The sequence below is a fragment of the Lissotriton helveticus genome, chromosome 10 (genome assembly GCF_964261635.1).
Source record: "Lissotriton helveticus chromosome 10, aLisHel1.1, whole genome shotgun sequence".
Lineage (NCBI taxonomy): Eukaryota > Metazoa > Chordata > Amphibia > Caudata > Salamandridae > Lissotriton > Lissotriton helveticus.
The window spans coordinates 527,391,398-527,405,294 of record NC_136071.1 but is presented as its reverse complement, the minus strand read 5'-3'; the positions used below and the strand labels follow the sequence as shown (position 1 = coordinate 527,405,294).

The window sequence follows — 13,897 nt, the reverse complement described above, 5'->3', positions numbered from 1 at the left end:
CAAATTTTGCGATTCCTTAAATGCAATGTATCAAAGAAAAATCAATGCAAAAATGGCCATAAGGATTCGCAAATTACCACCAACTTCTAGTTGGTGGTAAGTTGCGAATTCTTTTGAATAAGCAATTTATTTAAAATTCAAAGGTGGCATATGACGCTCATACATGCCCTTAGGGCATGTATGTGCGCCATATGCCCACACATGTTAGTTTCAGGGGTGCAGCAGGGTGTTCTTGTGACACCCCTACACCCTTGAAAATATTTGCAATTTGCGATTAGCAAATTGCTAATCACAAATATCCCCTTCATTCCTATGGGCCTCCTGGCCCATAGAAATGAATGGGAAAATTGCGATTAGCAATTTGCTAATCGCAATTTAGGAATGTGTAGGAATCGCTATAAATAAGCGATTTCCTACATACATACCGTTTTGCGAATTCTAAATAGCGATTCCTTAAAAATCGCTATTTAGAATTCGCAAAACGGAACTATGATACATATCGCCCTAAATCCTTTAAAGTGCAATAAAAGCTGTTTGAATCTGAGAGTTACCCTCCGAATTGCATTCCTGTTTACCAAAGATCATTTTAGAAATTGCTAAAATGTTGGCTACAAAGATATTGAGTTACACCAAGATTGAGTCAAAAACATAAACTAAAAAAACCTTTGGTCCCAATTCGTAAAGGCAGTCGTAAATCTGCACTGGTAGAAGTCTGTCTATTCTTCATGGAAACTGATCTGCGATTTTCCCTTTATTCAAGAAAGTCAGCATCAGTGGGCATTGGAAAGTAGTGCCAGTTTTCCAGGCGCACTGCAAAGTAAGTCATGTGCTTTTTGCAACAGCTGCTATTTCCCGAAAGAGTAAGTTACATAGTGAACCATTGCGCACTGCTGAAAGGAAACACAATAAGCACAAAATAAATTGTTTTCTCCACACTGAAAACAGTTTTTTCTGTGTATAAAAAAAACTCCTTCCACTGCACCCACACTAAGGGGCCGATTAGGATGGAGGATTTTCCGCCTCCTCCGGGCCGGCGGAAGCCACCTCTGGCCCGGAGGAGGCGGAAAATCCTCTGCGGAGTCACCAAAGACCCACCGCCGCATTACGATGGCTGGTGGGTCTTGGTTTCTGTCCGCTGCTTATCCGCCGCGGTCGGATTACAACCGTGGCGGAAAAGCTCTCATTTGGCTGGCAGTGTCTATCAGACACCGCCAGCCAAATTAGGAAACATTTGTAAACATGCTTTTCCGCGGCGGTTTTTCCGCCGTGGAAAAGCATGTGTACTTTTGATTTTGGGGGCCTGTTGCGGGCCCCCAGGGTGTGGACGGGTGGGGGGTGCACATGGGGGGTACCTATGGTACCCCCCAGCATTTACATGCACAAAGCGGCAGGCACCGCGCGGTGCCTGCCGCTTTTTGCATGTAAATGTAAAACATGCACTTTTAACATTGCGGCGGGTGCTGCTTGAAGCAGCACCCGCCGCAATGTTAAATATCCAGGATGTGACCGCCAGAGTGGCGGTCACATCCTAATTTGCACGGAGGGACCGCCGCAGCCCATGCGGATGGTCCCTCCACCTCTGGGATGGCGGACGGACGCAAGTCCGTCCGCCATCCTAATCGGCCCCTAAATTTGGTGGTGCCCCATTCACCTTCCCACTCTGGAACAGGAGCTACTCCTGTAGCTGCTGGAGGAAAACTCCAGCTTCCTGCAGACTGGGAAAAGATCCGGTGGGAGTTATGAATGACCACAAACCTTTCCGGAATTCAGTTTCTGATTCGAGTAAAGGCAAATGGAGAGGAAGGGAGTTCCAAAGTTTAGCAGACTGCACCGTGAATGATCTGCTGCCCAGTCTCGCTTTGCGATATAATGGGATTGTCAAGAGTCGCCGATTGTTGGATCTCAAAGCATGATTTGGCTGGTACAGCTGCTGCCTTTTTTGGAGGTACCCCGGTCCCAGGTTTCTGGTGGCCCTAAATACCAGGGTCAATAATTTAAATTCGATCCTTCTGGTTATAGGAATCCAGTGATGTTGCCTCAAATGTGGAGGGATTTTGTGGTGCAAAGGTACCCGCCTGATTAACCTTGCCGTGGCATTTCAGATAAGTTGGAGCAGTAAGTATGCAGGTAGTCCCAAGCATAGGCTGTTTGCGTAGTCCAATGAGGACGTGACAAAAGCATGGACTACGGTCTTCCGATGAACTTCTGTCAGGAAGCGCATACATTTCCTAATGGCCCTATTTTTCCAAAAGCAGGTGGACGAGATATGCCGAATGTGGGTGGAAACGGACAGCTCTTTGTCCAACCTGATTCCCAGATTCCTTGCAATTCTGACAACCACTACAGACAGTGTGGAGGAGGGGGTGCATGGCTGAAAAATAGGACTTCCGTTTACTCAGTGTTTAATTTCAGGCAGTTCATATGTATCCATCCTAGGATGCCTTTTAAGCATGCCTTAAAATTGTGAAACGCCTCCACTGAGTGATCTTTAAAGGCAAACACCAATTGCGTATCGTCGACATAGGACAACACTTTCACGCCCCAGGCTTCAATCAGCATGGCCAGAGAAGAGAGGTAGATGTTAAAAAGCAGCAGGCGGGGGGTGTGGCCAAGATGGCGATCGAGACGGACGTGGGTCTGTGAGGCTCCCGACCTGAGCCCTCGCCCTGACCTATTAACAGCATCTGAGACCCCCAAAACAAGGCCGGAGGAGCTGCTGGGGTGTCGGACTCACTGGCCTCTTTGCTAACGCGGCGAGTGGAGGCATCTGCATTGCCGCGGAGTCCCATCCGCCACGCAACGCGACCCGCCTGCAGTGAAATGGCGGCCAGGGTCGCAGGGTGACTGGCGCGGATCCCCGCCGGTGCAGCAGACGCACGCTGAGGAGCCGCGGAGTGGTCGCCAGGGGCGGCAGCAGGGCATCGAGGCACAGGCAGCCCCAAAAGGTGGCAGAGGGGGGCACTCTCAAGCAGATCAAGGAGGCGCCCGCCCGGAGGGCGCGAAACTGGAGCCTACGGGCCTGCTGCGGGAAGCCACACTCGCGCCCGGACCGGGAGGCTGCCTGAGAGACAGCTGAATTACAGGCGACAGCCCCGGGAGCCCAACGGAAGACAGGGGACGGTAGCAGTCACCCGCGGACTGCCGAGAACAGGTCAGCCGGCGCCGGAGCTAGTGCGCGAAAATTGAGCCCCAGGCTTTGGGGCCTAGCCAACGATAACTGCTCTACGGGCCAAGGATTTCCAAGGGTGCCTGGCTGGGGGCCGCGAAAATTGAGCCCCAGGCTTCGGGGCCTATATGTGGTGGACGGGCCCGGGACAAGGTGAATACGCAAACCGCATCAGGAGGGGGAGACAGGAGCCACACCGGGCCACACATCCCAGCGACAGCGGCCAGTGGACAGTGAGTGAGGTGGGGCGGTCGGAGACACCAGCGGACTGCTGTGACCAGGTCAGCGGACGCCGGCACCAGGTTACACACAAGACCTCCGGGCCTAGCGGGGGGAGCCCACTCTGCCCAAGATCATCTGCCGGCTCTAGCGAGGTGGGGCTAGAGGAGTACACGACGGAGATACGCTTCAATTATCAGAGTCCCCGGATTCCCAGCTGCCACGAGTACTAAGAAGGGGAACGGCGAGGGGGCCCAGTCCAACCGGGCCCTAGTGACGCCAACGACAGCGTATCGACCTTGCTCGGCTTGGACGCGAGCCCACTGTTCCATCGGGTGGAGAGCGCGCTCTCCCAGAGACAGCTCCTTCTGTGGTGGGGTGCAGTTCGCAGCCCCCGGGGTCGACCGACGCCGCTACCATGACATTGGGGCAGCGCAGAGGAGGCCGCACGATCACGGACATGTTGGCCAAAGGGGCCCAGAAGGGAGAGAAGAGCCCAACGACCATGGCTGCGGGGAAGGGCGCACCGGGGCAAGAGGAAGACGGGGCACCCATCACTAAATCGTTTCTGGAAACCCTTTTCAACACGCTACGCGAAGACTTCCAGACATTAAAGCAGGACATGGCGGGCGAGTTTTGTGAGTTGCGGCGTGACGTGGATGGCCTAGGGGAGCGAGTGGCCGCAGTGGAGGACGCCGACCACACTAGAAGTGAGGAGGTAGAGCAGCTGCAACAAGAAGTGGTACGCCTCCGAGAACAACAGGTAGACCTACAAGCGCACACGGAGGACCTTGAGAACCGCTCCCGCAGAAATAATATAAGGGTCCGAGGCGTGCCACTTAAGGCGGAAGGGACCGATGTTTCCCTCTTCTTGCAGGGCCTTTTTAGGGATGTCTTGGGCGAAGGGGAGGATTTTGATATCCGCATCGACAGGGCGCACAGAGTCGGATTGGCGCGACCTGGGCAAGGCTGGACTACTGGTTTGTCTCTCGGGGTCTGGGGCCTGCCATTGGCACGGTACAACATTTGCCTCGAACATATTCTGATCATGCACCTGTCAGATTAGCACTTTCTTCAGCAGATTTTAGCACACCGCGAGGCGCGTGGCGAATGAACCCTAAAATGTTGATGGACACAGTCTTCCAAGAGGAACTGCGCGGAGAGATATTAGATTTTTTCGAACGCAACAAGGGGACAGTCCAGAGCGTAGAAACAATTTGGGAGGCCTTTAAAGTCACTCTGAGAGGCTACTGCATCTCCAAAGGGTCAGGGGTGCTTCGGGCTATCACTGACACAATTCGCAGATTAGAACGCGAACTTAAAATTCTGGAAGAAGAACTGCAACATGTACCTAATCAGGATACGCAAGAGACATTTAGATCCAAACTTACAGAGTACACGGAAGAAGCACAGAGGGAGGTGCACTTTAGGGGCAAGCATTGGCAGGCTCGAAGATATGGAGAGGGGGAGCGGCCGGGCAAGGTGTTGGCGGATATCGTCCGTACGCCTCGTTATTCCAACTATGTAGTAGAATTGGAAAAAACTGACGGGACTTGCTGCTGTAATACGGCAGGCATACTAACGGAGTCTACTGATCATTATGAGGGATTATATACCTCCTCAGGGACCTCCAGTGTTAAGCTAGATGATTACTTGCAGGATGTGACCCTAGGCTGGCAAAGCGATGTCCAGCGTAGATTTCTTGTGCACCGTTTGACTTGGACGAGGTGCGCGACGCCATAATAGGGTTACAGTCTGGTAAGGCTACAGGAATGGATGGTATCCCCATTGAATTCTGTAAAACTTATATTGATGTCATGGCCCCAGTGCTACGAGAGGTCTATGAAGAATCCTTGGAGGTGGGATCTCTCCCCCCGTCAATGAGAGAAGCTCTCATCATATCCCTGCTGAAACCAGATAAACCGGCCCAGCTATGCAGCTCCTACCGGCCACTATCTTTGCTCAATTGTGATGCCAAAATTTTGGCTAAATTTATTGCTAATAGACTGACTCTATTGCTCGAACATCTTATCCTTCCGGACCAGTCCGGGTTTGTCCCTGGGAGAGCCACCTACCATAATTTGAGAACCCTCTTCACGGTAATAAACAATGTGGCCTCTGAAATTCCGCTAGCAGCTGTTTTCCTAGACGCCACGAAAGCCTTCGACTCTATCGAATGGCATTATTTATTTGCAATCATGAGTCGGATGGGATTCCCGCCACTCTTTCTGGCTTGGATCCAACTTTTGTATTATCACCCGGGAGCTAGAGTGCTTATAAACGGCCAGATGTCACCAAGATTCTCAATTACTAGAGGCACGCGCCAAGGGTGCCCTTTATCCCCCCTATTATTTGCTTTAGCCACAGAACCCCTGGCAGCACGCCGCGGCAACATCACAACGCAATGGCCTTACAATGCAACATGCGGCAAATTCTTATCTTCATGTACGCGGATGATATCACGCTGTATGTGAAAGACCCCCAGAACAATTTGAATACACTCTTACGGGAGTTTATTATTTTTGGGCACCTCTCTGGAGTTCAGATCAACTGGGGGAAATCCTGCATCTTTCCCTTAACTGACTCGGTGGCCTGCTTTCCGATGAACTTCCCGTTGGAGTGGTGTGCAGATGAACTCCGATATTTAGGGATCGGCATCTCCAGGAATAAAGACGAGCTCATGAGGCTCAACTACGGAGTGGCACTTACTCGCATAACGGACAAGGTAACTCGATGGATTAGACTCCCGCTGTCTCTGGCAGGCAGGGCATCCCTAATTAAGATGGTGATTTTGCCCCAGCTCTTATACCTGTTCCTAAATATCCCCTTCTTTCCGGGTCACTATTTTTTTAAGTCCCTCAGGACATGAAATGGACTGTGTTAATAAGACCATACTTGGCAGGTGGATTTGACATACCTGATTTTGAACAATATTATATCAGCGCTCAGGCACACTATTTATATTTTTGGATACATCAACCTAAATACATGCCACAGCTGGCAGCAGAACATTGGCTTGTTCATCCAGTACCGATAGAGGGCGCTATACACATGACTCTACCGGCCCGGGAGCGCACCCAGACAACTGTAAATGCCACGATCACGGCATGACAGCGTATTGCGCGCCAAGTTAAGACCCCTATACCATATTCACCTCTTTTACCTCCGGTACATCATCCAGACATGCCCCTCTTGCAGGAAGCACTCTTTCATAAGTGGCAGGACCGCACATCCATCAAACATTGGGGAGACCTATACGAAAACGGAACATTTCGTACTCCTGACAGTATGTTCCGCGGTGCGCATTGCACACCTCTAGACGTATTCTTATACATTCGCCTTAAACAAGGTATTAGATCCCTGCATGTGGACTTTCCAGATGAACCCCCGTTGCTTGCACCCCTACAGTTACTCTTACAACAAACATCGCCGAAACGACTGGTGTCTCTGCTCTATCGCGCGGTACGCACTCAACGACATACTGTGGCTCCACCGTCCCGCTCAAAATGGGAGGCAGAGCTAGGCACTCCCATAACGGACGAACAATGGGAATACTGTTGCTCGCAAACGGAGAAAATATCGGCCAGCAGCAGGTTGAGGGTTATACACTATAAATATCTCCACAGGCTGTATCACACTCCAGTCAGTATGCACAAGCACAGTCTTCGTGATAATGATAGGTGTGACAGGTGCCAGGCTCCCCAGGCCGATTTCTTGCACTTGTCCTGGAGCTGCCCGACAGTACACGATTTCTGGGAACATGTCTTTACAGCACTGAACCAAATGACCAATATTCGCATAGAAACTACACCGCTGACTGCTTTATTGAGCCATGTAAAACAAATCCCAATAGCGCACCGCCAATACATAGCGCTTGCGTTGTTACTGGCTAAAAGGCGGGTAGCCTGTAGATGGAGCAGGGGCAGAGCGCCAAAACTTAAGGATTGGCTCAACGATCTGATACACTGCCAAGAACAATCTGTCCTGTATGCTGAGCTACTACCCATCACATCCAGGCCTAGGGACATATGGTCGCCATTAGTTGCTTACTTGCAGTTGCGAGCCCAGGGCGTAGACGGCTAGTCTACACACTGGTACAATATTGAGCATACTCCCTTACATGTCACTGCCACTAGAACTGGTGTACCGTATAAACGAGCTCTATAGCGAATCCCCAGCTGGGGTGTAATTGATAGTGTGGATGGGAGAATTGAGAGGAGAATCTACCTACTTCCATGAGTACCAGCTATACATGAAGAGAGTTTAATATATGTGATGCTGTTGATGTGGAGAGTGCGGCTGTAGGCAGACTCAGAGTGGCTAGAGTTATGTTTATGACACACCTACGACCTCTGCTTTTTTCCATTCTTTCGAATGCTGTGATCTATTGCTCCTCCAAGAGACATTGCCATGGTGCTTTAGTCAACCGCGGCCGGCCTGAAGAGGTTGTAGGCGACTTGCTGTGTTATCATGCTTATGATCTGTACTTATACTTTGTGTACTTGACGGACACATTATGATGCTGCCGGCCAAATAGGTTGTAGGCACAAAGCTGTGTACCCTTGTAATCTACCAATAAAGGTCTTTGAAATAATTTTTTTTTAAAAAGAGTCGGATTGGCGCGCCGAACATCCGCCCCCCCCCCACCCAGATATCCTGGCGTTTTTTCCTGACTTTCCATTAAAGGAACGCATCCTCCAGGTGGCCCGCACAAAACAACCCCTCCAATACCAGGGCCATCCAGTAGCACTGTAGGCCTTCAAAACAGCTACCACATTGCTGTGGGATAAGGGAATTCCTTACTCATGGGGCCATCCCTTCCGTTTAATCTTCAAGTGGAACGGAGTCCTACAACAACTTAGATCTTTGTGGGACACCTGCGCACTGCTGGGCATAGACAATGACGACGACACGCCAACGGAGGGTCCCTCGGACCGACCCTCGCAGAGGAACTCACCGTGGCCCTCAAGCGATGGATGGCAGCCGGTGGGACGCAGACGCTCGCCGAAGGTGCACCACAAACCGGATCAAGCGACGGTGGCGCAGGAACAGGCGGCGGCCATCGAGGAGGTATCCAAGGATACGGCGACGTCGGAATAGGAGCCTGGGGCATATACCTTGCCTTGACGCACTGGCTCTGGCAGTAATCAGTAAGGGGGTTTCTTCTTTGCTTCAGGATCAGCAGGTCTGGGGGGGCTGGGGGTGGGGGGCCGACGAGGTCGCCACAGCCACACACTCCTCCACGTAAAGACTCCGTAGGCCTGAACTATATACGGATAGGCCTGGGACTATGACACTGTTGGATATCCAGTTGGGGTTAGGGGAGAGGGAAGGGGGGTGGCGGGGGTGGGGGTCTCTGGGTTGGGAGTTTCAGTTGGGTTTGGGGAAGGGGGTTGCTGAGGGGGTGGGGTGGGGGGGAGGAGGAGGGGTTCGGGGAGGGACAGTTCTGGGGAAAGGGGGGACCTCCCGGTGTGGTACATCCGAGACAGGGTAACAATGCAACTGAAGTCCAGAGACCTCCTAACATACAGCGTATCCCCTACACCTTCCACGTATGGCGAACCCCACGTTAAGGGTTCTTACCTTGAATGTTAAGGGGATTAATAACCCCGTCAAACCCAGGGCCATCTTGTCCTATCTAGAGAATTCTGAGGCGGAAGTGTGCCTACTTCAAGAAACTCACTTGCTCCCCAAAGATTGGCACAGGATGCGCTCCAGGGCTTTCCCGTTCCAGTACTACTCCTCTACACTTGAGAAAAAGGCTGGGGTGGCCCTCCTGGTGGCACGGCACTTTAAGGGGCAGGTAGAAGACAAAGTGGCCGAAATTAAAGGGAGATTCCTAGCTTACAACATCCAGATAGGTGGGTTAGCGGTGGTCGTGGGGTCACTTTATGCTCCGAACTCTAAACAGGAACCATTTCTTAAAGGAGCTCTAGCAGACGCATTAGCAGCCAACACGAAATCCATACTGGTGGGTGGAGACACTAACTTAGTGATGGACTCCAACAGGGACAGGTCGGACCACCGATTTGGGTTTACAGGTGCGATCTCTGTGGAAGGGGGTCAGTGGCTAGAGAATAGGGGGTTTGTAGACCTATGGAGAAAACATCACCCCACCACTCCGGGATACACCTTTTATTCACACGTACACCAAACGTATGCCCGAATTGATCACTTCTTTCGGAACACAGACCTGGCCCCTTTGGTCAAAGACATCGAGGTTCTTCCGGCAGCACTCTCCGATCACGCCGCTCTCATGACACACATGCGAGTCCCACGAATTGCGATGCAGAAAGGCAGATGGCGCTCAAAGAAACCCTCCTGCAGCGCAAAGGGGTCACACAGCAGCTTCACGACCACATCACAGAATACCTGCACACGAACGATACTCCTGAGGTCCCACTGACAGCGGTGTGGGGGGACGCTTAAGGCGGTGGTGCGGGGAGACTTAATTGCAGTGGCCGCTACGGAAGCCAGGGAACGTAGGGACAAGCGACAGTCCCTTTCTGCGCAGGTGCTCGAGTTGGAAAGGGCCCACAGCAGAACCGGGGCCCCCAGGATCTGGCGTCAGCTTAAAGCAGCTAGGGCCCAGCTGGTGAGCCTAGATTTGGACAGGGCAGAATATGCAGCACTACGCTTACGCCACACATACTATGTGGGTGGCGACAGAACAGGGCACTTGCTAGCGAACCGACTCAAGGCAAAGACCATACGCTCCAAAGTCTCTTCCATTCAAAACCAAGTGGGCCAACCAACCCAAGGGGATGACCAGATTGCGGAGGTGTTCCGGGCATTTTATGCCTCCCTATACGCGACAGAACCCCCACCTGATCAAGGGGCTGTAGAGGCCTACCTAGAGGAGGCGGCGATTACACCTCTCAACGAGGCTAACCGGTGCTTTCTGGATGCGCCTATCAGAACGGAAGAAGTCATTTCAGCGATCGCGCGCCTTAAACCGCTCAAAGCTCCGGGACCTGATGGCTTCTCGGCGGGCTTTTACAAAGCCTTCTGCCCCCTACTGGCACCGCTACTAGCCAGACTGTTTAACTCCTTCCATGGTAAAGGCTCTATTCCCCAAGACATGCTGGAGGCCGACATCGCGGTCCTTCCCAAGCCAGGCAAAGGCTCGTCTCACTGCGCGGCCTATAGGCCCATTTCGCTCCACAATCGGGACCTCAAACTATTCACTGGCGTGCTGGCGGCGCGACTGGGTCCCTGTCTGCCAGGTATCATCGAGCCAGACCAGGCGGGATTTATCCCGAACAGGCAATGCGCGGACAATACCAAACGCCTACTCCACGTCATTGACAAGGCCCATTTCAACGACTCGGATGCAGCCCTCCTATCGGTCGACGCCGAAAAAGCGTTCGATCGGGTGGATTGGGGGTATCTTGACGCAGTCCTGGCGCGGTTCGGGGTGGGGGACCGATTTCGCACGTGGGTTGCCAGTTGCTACGCGGCTCCCCAGACAGTGATCAGAGTTAACGAGGTGCGCTCCCAGCCATTTTACATCCGACGGGGCACCAGGCAGGGGTGCCCACTCTCGCCCTGCTGTTCGCGTTATACATCGAACCCTTCGCACAGAAGGTCAGGGACAACCCGGCCATTGTCGGTATCCCGTTTGGCGGGGAAACACAGACCATAAGTCTTTACGCGGACGATATCCTCACAGCGGTGGAAGACCCCACGAGATCGGTACTGGCATTCCTGACGGAGATGGAGGCGTTTGGAAAAGTGTCGGGTTTCAAGATGAATGTCGAGAAGTCGGTGATCTTACCTTTGGGGCAGAACGCCTGCACGGCTAAACGCGATCCGCGGTTCTACGGTGGCCTCTCATCGTGTCTGTCGTTGCCGTACCTGGGCATATCCCTGACACCAAGCACGGCCCAAACGGTCGAACAAAATTATACGACCCTGCTAACTCAATTGCAGGGTGATCTGGCACGATGGCGTCAGCAGCCACTCTCTTGGCTGGGGCGAGTAGCGGCAATCAAAATGTCACTGTTACTGAAAGTCTTGTACTTGTTTCAAATTATCCCGGTGACACCGCCGATAGGACTACTTAAAAAAACTACAAGACAGCATAAGGCAATTCGTCTGGGCTGGTAAAAGACCGCGACTGCGCAGGGACCTGACCACGCGCGCCACGTCGGAGGGCGGCCTAGGGGTTCCCGACTTCCTTCGGTATTTCCAAGCAACGCAACTCCGGTACCTTCTGGAGTGGAGCCGACCTGAATCAGAAAAACGGTGGCTATTCCAGGACCGAGCAATGGCCCAAATGTCTTTGTGGAAGGTTCCATTCTTGAAATGTACCGATAGACCCTCATACCTCAAGAGGTCGCCCATCACCCGAACAGTGATGCAGGTGTGGGACAGGGTGTCGGTTACGAATGGCCTCACCACCTTTCCGTCCTCGATGACGCCCGTGTTTGATAATCCGGCCTTTGAGCCGGGAACGATACCTGGGTCATTCCCACAATGGAGGTCATCGGAGTGCAAGTCGGCTGGTCATCTCTTCGACCCTGACGGCTTCATGCAAATACACAACCTACAAGACTTCTATACGCTTCCCCAGATTCAGCGTTTCCAATATTTCCAGATCAGGCACTGGCTTACCGCAAGAGAGGTGTTGCCCATGTGAGTAGACATCTCACGGCTTATGAAAAGTGGCTCCACACGAAAAGGACGGACAAACAGGTGATCACGGACCTCTATAAAATGCTCTGCCCGCCCCCATCAACCACGCGCTCCACGAGCCAAAAGCGATGGGAGCGAGAACTGGATCGCTCCTTCACGGACAAAGAGTGGCAGGACATTTACTTCAGGGCCCACCATACTGCCCGAAACGTAGCTAGCAAAGAATCAGCAGTAAAGATAGCGTATTACTGGCACTTGACACCTGCACGAATTCACCAAAGCAACCTGCGCCGGGACCCGACCTGCTGGAGAGGGTGCGGCCAACTAGGAACACTTACTCACATACTGTGGGAATTTGCAGACGTAAAAGGAGTACTGGGAACAGGTGCTACGTGATATAGATAAGCACTTTGAGACGGAGATCCCCCGATTTCCAGCATATGCACTGCTAGGTCTCCCCAACGCACTCACGTTCCCCCTCAAGTCACTAAGAGGGAAGCAGATGGGGTTGGCAATGGGGGCAGCCACACAACATATCCTATCACTATGGGGCACCAAGAGAACACCCACACACACGGGGGTGGCTTCACAGGCTCTGGTACACTATGGGCATGGAGCGGATACAAGCCTCCCTTACTCAGACATGGGACACCTTCCTGGATACGTGGCAGACCCTGGTCTCTCTCCTGTCGGATGAATTTAACGAACTCACATGCCCAAAATACCTCAAAGGTGCTTCGACTGGCAGATGAATTCAGGCGGGACACGGAGACCTCAACCTAAAACTCACACTGTATGTATACCTCATAACGCTTGATAGCTGCAAATTGGCCACACCGGGGGGAGGGATACGGGAGGTGGGGAGGCGGGGGGATTGAGGGGAGGGAAAGTTCGTTGTTGATGGGGTTTTTTGACTACATTGTCGGCCGGATCAGGGCCCTTACCCGCCATAATGGACACAATATCTTATATTGATGTGAGGCTCGTCCTCGGGAAGGAAGGGTGGGAAGTTAGGTAGAAGCTGTGGGTGTTCTTTGCATTACTTCTTTGCCGACTTGTCATATGTTTGCTGTCACAAAATTCAATAAAAATGATTTAAACAAAAAAAAAAGCAGAAGGCGGAGTGCCAATCCCGGCGGCACCCCACACCTTAGCAGTTTCGCAGATGAAAAAAACTGACAAAGAAACACCTATTGGGAACAGTTCTCCAATAAAGATCGGAGCCAGGATAATGCTGTACCGCACACTCCTGCCTGGTGGAGTCTGATGAGTAAGATGGAGAGTGAAACTGTTTCAAAAGCTGCCGATAAGTCCAACAGCACCAGCATAGCCGAGGCACCTTGCAAAGCTGCCGATAAGTCCAACAGCACCAGCATAGCCGAGGCGCCTTGATCCATAGACTCTCTAATGGATTCGGAGACTTCTAGTAGCGCTGTCTCAGTGCTGTGGCCCGCTCTGAAGCCCGACTGGGATGCATGGAGGATGTAGGTTGCCAGCTGCTTATGCACCAACCTCTCCAGGATTTTGGCTGGGGCAGGTAGCAAGGAAATAGGTCTGGTTACTAAGAGCCTCAGGATCCACTGCTGGTTTCCTAAGGAGCGGGAGTAACAATGTTTCCAAACCACAGGAACCATGCCTGTCTCCAGGGAGGTGTTCCAGATCTGGTTAAGTATCGGATTTAACCAGTGTACCAGTGAACTAAAAAGGCGGGCAGAACAAGGGTCTCCAGGGGAGCCCGATTCGCATCTCAATAGAACAGCTAATGTTTCCTCAGGGGAAGTGGGGCAAAAACAGACAGCGAGGCGTGCAAGCCTGAGAGCGGCAGGAAGATGGGAAGATCCTCTACTCAGGGAAAAGTGGAGTAGATATCAAGAA

At 52.3% G+C, this 13,897-nt stretch overlaps 1 protein-coding gene across 1 annotated transcript in view; it reads left to right on the top strand.

Moving 5' to 3' along the window:
• Positions 1 to 13,897, top strand: part of LOC144785371 (uncharacterized) — a 337,243-nt gene that overhangs the window by 265,100 nt on the left and 58,246 nt on the right. The gene's annotated exons all lie outside the window — the stretch shown is intronic.